Here is a 9,217-nt window from a genome sequence, read left to right on the forward strand (position 1 = left end):
GAGAAAGGCCCTGCATGTGCTACTCGGTGGGCAGCATCAATGAAAACATGCCAGTGTAGTTCTAATGAACTATCGACTGAACCCACTTCAGCATATAGTAATCTCTCTCTCTCTCTCTCTCTCTCTCTCTCTCTCTCTCTCTCACCCTACTGTCTCTGTGTGTCTCTCTCTCTCTGTAACTGGTTCAATAATGGGCGAACTAGGACTCACCAGTGAGCTCCGGGCAGGAAGTGGTTTGAGAATAGGTTGAGTACAGCCAATAGAGAAGCTCTCAATATGTCCACAGGTCGATAGAGTTATGGAAAAAGTAATAAAGCATAGGAAGTGTAAACATACAGTAGCCTATGCCATGGGACGATTGCCCTAGAATGTGGACGAAAAATAGATTTTTAAGTGAAACGATGAAGGGTTATGGATTTATTTTCCCCAGATCTCTGAAATAAACTTTAGCCATAAATGCTATTTATATTGTTTATATTAAATAACATGTCATACAACACCAGGGTATCTATCTGAATGTGATAGGATAATTACTTTCTGTTGGATATGGTCCTGTAATCGACAAAAACCTAATGGAAAATATTATGAATATAGAGCCATTTTGTTGTGAACTTACCCATTCATGCATGATGTGGAACTTATAAGGGGAATTACTCACAAGCTTTGAAATTGGTGCCAAGGTGTTGTGTTGTCTATTCCTCCTTTCAAAGGGCCTGTCTTAAAGGGAAAACAAAAAAATTACTCTCGGCCACAATTATGCTTAGTTGCATATAATAGTAGATATAGGTGATTCATTCCTTGGTTGAAAAAGGAAAAATGTTAAACACAAACTGGATAACAGACTTGGAAGAACGGAATAACATATTTCAGCCAAAGAAAAAAATCACACCTGTGTGAAGTGAGTGGTGCAACTCCGTGTGTGGGTCCCCAGGGGGTCCCCGGAACGTCCAGATCCACATGAACGAGCCCAGGGCGTCGGCCTGGTTCCGGCGAGCCGCCCGCGTCCGAAACAGTTGAGAAACAGAGTTACCGTGTGGGGGTCCCCAGGGGTTCCCTGTACTGTACTGTACTGTACTGTACTGTACTGTACTGTAATGTACTGTACTGTACTGTACTGTACTGTACTGTACTGTACTGTACTGTACCACCCGAAATCATCATATATACAGTAAATGTGTGTGTGTGTGTGTGGTGAAAACCAATCAAGCTAGTTTCGTGCTCAGACAGACCGACTGACCGACCGACCGACCGACCGACCACAGTGTTTCAGTAATAAAGAAATAAAAGTACATCAAATGTTAGGAGAGGCTGACAAGGCCTTTCAAGATGCCATGGTTCATGGATTTCACTGTTTAAGGAGTGCCCATTGTATTTTGCTACAGGGCCATGATTAAAGCCATATCCACTTTTACCATAATTAAAAGTGACCAAATGCTTTGGCACGCATATGATGTAATCTGTCCAGTCTCTTATCGTGCCTCTCGGATATTAAAGACTGGATGTCAAATAACTTTATACAACTGAACGAAGCCAAATCAAAAATCATACTCTTTGGTCAGGCTCCCCAGTATGTCTCTGACATGCTGGCTCCTTATAAACCTACACGTACACTCAGGTCCTCAGACAAATAAGCCCTCCTTGAGACCCCCACAGCCCAGCTCATTACAAATGATGGGCACCGCCGTAGAGGCCCCACGGACACTGTGGGGCCTCCACATGGTGTCCATGGTGTCACTCCTCACCCCTCCACATGGTGTCCTTAATGGCCACTCAATGACCACTGTCATCCACTCCCATCATTCGCTGTGTATAATGCATTTCATTAGAGAAGTCAGAACACAGGCACAGGCTGCAATAGACATGTAGGGAAATAATGACGACTTATAGCTTATAATAGGACAGATAGTGCATGTGGTTCTCAAAGTTTTCTGGAAGAGGGCCCACTTGAAAACCTTGAAAGAGTTATCAGCCCACTCGTCCCATAGTCCCATACTATAGCATGGCAGCCGGATGGCTGTCATGTCTGGTCAGACTCACATGAGTGGGCCACATGGATTTTCAGAGCAAATGTTTCTTTTATTATATTGATCAATCAATTGTGTTCTGGCTTGGATCAATGGAATTAAAGTAGTATACTTTAAGTCCTACCGCAATTATATATTAACCAAAAATATTAATTGTTGCATATTTTCGTTTGAATTTATAGTTCTCCTTTCCTTTTCTTCTGGCCTCCATCCACTCTAACTCTCATGCACCTTTTGCATCTGTCTCTTTTGTTGTTGCTCTGCTTTTTCATCCCTCATTATTCCTACCCGTGATCTTTTTTCAGACAAGCATTCCACTGCAGGTTATTAATCGCTGGAGTATTGCTGCTATTGCAAGCACGTTGCCTTGATATTTGAGAGTGAGTCCCCTCATATTTTATTCTTACTAGTCTTATTACGTTTGAAATATTTGTATTGCTATGTCCTGTATGTCAGTCCTGTTTGTATTGTTTGATGTTTGATGTCTGGGGACTGCAGACAGAAATTAGCATGTTTTGCTAAATCTGGTATATTTACACTGCATTTTTAATTTAATGTTCATCAATATACACGACTAAATAAACAAATAAAGTAAAGTAAAGGATTTTTTCTCTCTCGTGCATGATGATGAGGAGCCTCTAAGCCAAAGGGAGATAAAACCCATAGTCTGAATGCTGCAACGTGAAGCCACGTATCTAAGGCAAGCCAATGGGAGATAAAACCCATGCATAGTCTGAACGCATTTTTAAGCTATGCCTAATATTTAAATAATCAGCTTTGGCTAACGTAAAGCTCAACACTTTAGCAATCAACCACAGACTACCAAAGGAGTCACACAAAACGTTAAGTACATATAGTAACCACTAACCACACAACTCCAAGCTGCTGGTGGAGCACTGATGACACTGTGTGATGGACCTCCCTGTCCCCTCCTGTACCTGGTCTCATCGGTCACCGGTGAGGAGACCAACCATGTGTCATTTGCGAACTTCAGGAGTTTGACTGATTGGTCTGCGGAGTTGCAGTCATTCCATGCGCGGCCAAAAGCCGCTCGTGGCCGGCGTCTCTTCCGGGTTTTTTGACAGCTGGCGGATGGAAATGAGGCTCCACCCACGCGGCGCCAAATTCCCGGAAAAGCTTGGAAGAGACCTCCACACTCTCTCGGCGGACACTGCCGACGAGCAGCGCCGCCGTCTGGCCAGGGAATGCCAGCAGCACCACCGCCAGTCTCACTGAGGATGCCGTGAGACTCTCATCACCTGGATCTCCATATATGAAGATCACGACACTGACCTCATCAAACCCTGGATAGCCATACATGGAGAAGACTGGATCATCAACTACATCTGCATATATAGAGCCGGCCAGCAAATCTGACATTCACTGACACCAGATTAATATAGTTTAACTCGTGCTTCTCAACTGTGCCGTATTAAGAAGCTCTGTTGTTTCAGGCCTGAAAACGGGCATTCCCAGACGATGCCCTAATAGAGGGCATGTGCATGCATAAAGTGAATGGCAGATCGAGTGGCAAATTGAGTGGCAAAGTGAGTGACAAAGTGAATTTAATGTTGTTTAAAGTCATTTAATGCAATCAAATAGGACTTTTCTGTTTGGATGTATGGGCTGTCAAGGCCAGAAAGTAGTTTTTGCCACTCAGTAGGCATTCCCGCATAACTTCCGGGTATGATGATGATGTCACACCCTCTATACAATCCCTGTTATGCATCAACGTCAATAATTAGCCCATATATGGGAATGTCAATATGGCCATATTGTGACAGTCTCATGATAAACCACGCGAATCACACTTGCAAAAGAACCAAGTTGGGTCTCCATATATGTGAACCATCATCACCTCCATATGCGTCTCCATATGGTTTGACATACTATATCTGCATATATGGAGCCGGCCAGCAACTCTACATCTGACCTCACTGACACCAGATTAATCATAGAGTATATAAAAGGATAGAGACTGAACTGGCGCGAAGCTCCGCCCCCCCAGCTATTCATGTCAGTGGAAGTTGCTCAGTGGCGTTTTGAAGCACCCGGAAGACTGCCGGAAGTACCTCCTCCGGACCTCAAATTTGAGGTCCGGGGTGACGTAGGGAGTGATGGTCCTACATGTTAAAGCCCAGCTGCACGGGGTTTCCCGGTCATGAATACACGGGTCCGCCTGTAGTCCCTCCTCCTACCACTAGGGCCCAGAGCTTCAACGTTGAATAGCCTCACTGGCCCCTTGAGATTAATAGTTTAACTCCTGCATCTCAACTGTGACGGCACAGTTGAGCACAATTAAGAAGCTCTGTTGTTTTACCTTGCCCAAGGTCACGCTGATTTTAAGTATATATAAGTAAATATAATTAGAAGAATATAGCTGCAAGCAGCGATAAGGCGGGACGCCAAGAAAGAAGACAATACGCAATAAGAACAATATGCACAAATACGACTGACGAGCTGAGTTGACAGTACCCGGATTTGAACACACAACCTTGTGGTCCGAAGGCAAGAGCTCTACTGACTGAGCTACACAGAGACATTTCATGCAATTTGCAGGTATAAGCGTTTTATAACTGCTCATATAAGCATATAACTGCTCAAAGTGGCAGAAGATCTGAGGGCGGAGCTTACTGATCAAAGTGACACATATGTTCCCCATGAGTCAAGGAACAAGTGGAAACAAGTGCCATGACTTTTGGACAAACGGCAGGCATGAGTTACTGGTCCACTGTGTCAAGAAACCTACACAAGACCAAAAGTATCTGTCAATACTTTGTTGTCTGAGATGGTTCATCAGTTCAGGAGCAACAAGTTGAAAGAAGAAGAAATTATTGGGGATGAAGAAGAATATGAAGCAAAGACAGAGGATGAAGTCCAGAAGATGATCCAGGAGAGACAAGAGAAGATTCAGGAGGTCAAACGCTCAGTAGAGCTCAGCAGGAAAGATGCAGATACAGTCATAGCCGTCAGTGTGCAGGTCTTCACTGCTCTGATCAGCTGTATTCAGAGAAGCCTGGCTGAGCTCATTGTTGTGGTTGAAGAGAAGCAGAAAACAACAGAGAAACAGGCTGAAGGCTTCATCGAAGATTTGCAACAGGAAGTCACTCAGTTAGAGAAGAGAAGCTCTGAGCTGAAACAGCTCTCACACTCTGAAGACCACCTCCGTCTCCTCCAGAACTTCCCATCCATCAACACAGGGTGGAGACCCACCAAGGACTGGACAAAGGTCAATGTCAATCAGGGGGGTATGTGGGGACATTGAGAACAGCTGTGTCTCAGCTGGAGAAGACACTCAGTCAAGAGATGAAGAAGCAGCTGTGTGATGCTGAGCTGAGGAGGATCCAGCAATATGAGGTGGATGTAACTCTGGACCCTGATACAGCACATCCTGTACTCATCCTGTCTGAGGATGGAAAACAAGTGAGTGATGGAAACGTAGTGAAGAATCTCCCAGACAACACAGAGAGATTCTCTAGATATCTTGTTGTCTTTGGAAAACAAAGCTTCTCACCAGGAAGGTTTTACTATGAGGTTCAGGTTGGAGGGAAGACAGCATGGGCTTTAGGAGTGGCCAGAGAGTCCATCAACAGGAAGAGACCAATCTCACTGAGTCCCAACTATGGTTGCTGGACTATAGTGTTGATGAATGATAAGTACTGGGCTGCTGCTAGCCCTGCTGTCCTCCTCCCTGTAAGAGAGGAGCTCCAGAAATTGGGAGTGTTTGTGGATTATGAGGAGGCTCTGGTCTCCTTTTATGATGTGGAGACCAGAATCCACCTCTACTCTTTCACTGGCTGCTGCTTCACTGAGAAACTCTTTCCATACTTCAGTCCATGTCTTAATGATGGTGGTAGAAACTCTGCTCCTCTGATCATCTCTCCTGTCTCCAATGTTGGATTTCCACGGCGTAATCCCCGCCTAGTGCAATAAAGCGGCCCTGCCTAGTGGAACAAAATGTCTTTATACAAAAACAATAATAAAACCTTACCGTATAAAATAATGAATAAACTTAATATATTTAAAAAAAAAAAGAAAACCAAAATAAATCGTTCAAACTTCAGATATCAGGTGTAGCAACCCACAGTATATGGACATATTGCAAGAAATAAGCATCTAGAAGGCAAGTGACTGAATTTTGTATTTTTAAAATTTGAGATATAGTTGAGACTTTCGGCCATGGCAAGTATTGAAAAGTAATCTCAAATTGAAGCTTATTATGAACTTTGGAAGTGATCACAAATAAGTGAAATAATGATGGATCACACCTGAAAATATGAATTTCACCCATTTCTATACACCTGCAAACCTGATGTGATGTGACAATAAAGCTGATTCTGATAAATTTGAACATTGTCTGTTGGAGGATGTTGTGCATGACATTTCCCACTTGGTATCAGGATGTTCCATGACAGATTTCAAACCTAGTTGTCATATGTCAATGTGAGCCCAAATGAACTCACAGGAAATAATAATGGAAAAAAAGGTTGCGAAAGACATCCGGCTGGACCTGGCTCCCGGACTACATGACTCGCTTCTGTTTGATAATTGTACCTGGACCCAAAAGTGTAATTTTGAAATGCATCCTGCTGCTGAGGTTTAGGGGGTTTCTCCTGTCTGTCTCCAGACAGAAAGTTATATGATATTAGGCAGAGATAATGGCTGGGGATTGTGAAATATATAGCAAGCATCAGTAGTAATCTAATGTAACTGTATGACCATTTCTTCAAATTGCTTACAATACAAAGAAAATGTATTTATGTCCGTTTACAGCGTAATATATTGCTTACAATTCTCAAACTAAGTTGTGTAAATTATGTTGCACTGGATCGCATGGTCCCTTCTCACCCTCAGGGCGTCTTACTGGTATTATAAAACTGAAATCTTAAATAATGCAACTACATCTCAAAGAAAACAACTTTATTGTCTAAGGACAATATATTGATTGCACATTCATAACTGAAATGAGTGGGGGGAAAAAAGAAAAATCTCCCTTTCAACTCAGTTTTTTTATTTGAATTGCTCAGGTTCATTTAATGAACCTGAGCAATTCAAATAAAAAAACATTCTTCCAGTGGTGAATCATTTCACAAGCTAATGGTCTAAACTAAAGTGATGGAAGACTTGCACACCACACGGATGACTCCTTAGACAGAAAAATAATAGTTTTTCTTTATATTTGACATGATCAACCACGTGCTAAAGTGCACTGATAGGAGGGAAAACGTTTCGATTAGACATCAGAGACGTATCATATAGACACTGTAATACTCTTATTCTCCATGGAGAATGTAGTAGCATTTATATCCATTTTTTAAACTGGGACAAACTGTCAGTACTTTCGATATGAGAGACAACTGTCAGTAGACTTCGATATGAGAGACAACTGTCAGTAGACTTTCGATATACTCTTATAGCTGTGTGAAATGTAATCAACAGAAGAAAGTGATGTGCAAAATCCTCCTTGGGGTAGCACATATATACTCAAAAACAGCCAGCCTAAAAGTACTCGGTATACTCTACAGCCATCCTAGAAATTTACTCGAGTAAAAGTAAAATAATTTGCCTTGGAAATGTACTCAAGTAAGAATAATAAGTATAAAAAAGAAATTGAAAAAGTAAAGTACAAATCCTCAGTATTACTCAGTTACTGTCCACCTCTGGGTAAACCACACAGGCTTCCTCATATTGCCCCAATTAAATGTACATCTCACTGTCCAACCTCAATCTATGCACTCCAGCATCGGCTATTGGTTGTGTGCCTCCAAATCCCTGAGCCTATTCATCAAGAGATGAGTGGCTGCCTGGAATACTTGGGAGATGATTTGGTGTAGTGGATGTGCTGGGAGTGGGAGGGGGTACACTGGGCTGCAGAGTGGTAGCTACAGGCTGCTCCTTTGATCATAATCAAACCATTCATGTCATTCATTTTTAATATAATCACACAGCTTGATTGGATGGATCTTACATCATGCACTCAATCCTTTGGGTGTCATATTGGCAGCGGAATTCCATCTACTCAGAATTATTCCACCTGCTGCCTCTTGATTAAGGTCATAACATGGTGAGAGAAACTGATATGAGGTGAGAGTGCTGGTAACAGAGGCATTGTGTGTGAAAGAGTGGAGGAGAGATGTCTAAGACTCAGGGAAATGGAGTGAAGGGAAGAACTTAAGAACAAGCACTTTCATAAAAACACTATCATTTTTAAAACAATATAATTTTTGAACACGGTACCTACTGTATATATAGTCCTTTTACAGTGACTAAGCATGTGCAAATTTGTCCATTGGCTCTACTAAGCCATTTTAAATAATCATCTGTTCTCACACCAAGAAATGTGAATACTTTAAATTAGGGATGTGCCGATGAGACATTTTGGCCGTTATCGATATCCGATATAATTAATTGCTGTTATGGCCGATAACCGATATTACCGATGTCGATATGATCTCATTCTATATTGAAAAATTATAATAATTTTGTCCATTATTCCATTAATTTACACAAATTACTCATTATAGAGGGTACAGTATGCGCGTGACATCATCATCAAACCCGGAAGTTATGCAGGAATGCCTACTGAGTGGCTACTTTCTGCCCTTGACAACCCATGCATCCAAACAGAAAAGTCCTATCTGATTGCATTAAACAACGTTAAACAATGTTAAACTCACTTTGCATGTTGCTTTGTTGCCACTCGATTTGTCACTCGATGTGCTATTCACTTTAAGCATGCGCATACCCTCTATTCAAAAGAAATGTGTAAGGATAGCTACCTCTTCTAACTATCTGGCTCAATCTGCTCCGCTTAATTATAATGCAAAAATCACACCCGTGTGAACTGAGTGGTGTAAGGTTTTATATAGCCTGATCAGCTCTGATCTGACGTAATGAAATCACACCCGGATGTGATTTCACAACTGGCTTTTTTTGTGCAGAGAAAATGAGCATGGTTGCTACGGTCATCCAGTTCACCCGGGTGTGATTTAATTACGTTTTCTGCACACAAAAGCCAGTTGTAGGAGTGGTTTACACCACTCAAAAATGTTCAAGGATAGGGAGGGGCGCTATGAGTTAAGATAGGACATAAACTTAAACAACCCAGTGTCAGCACCACCCGGATGATTATGTGTATTTCTGTCTGTGGGGTGAACATATGGAATGGCTTGACAGAGGATGTCAAACACAGC

This window comes from Electrona antarctica (assembly GCF_951216825.1).
Source record: "Electrona antarctica genome assembly, chromosome: 12".
Classification (NCBI taxonomy): domain Eukaryota; kingdom Metazoa; phylum Chordata; class Actinopteri; order Myctophiformes; family Myctophidae; genus Electrona; species Electrona antarctica.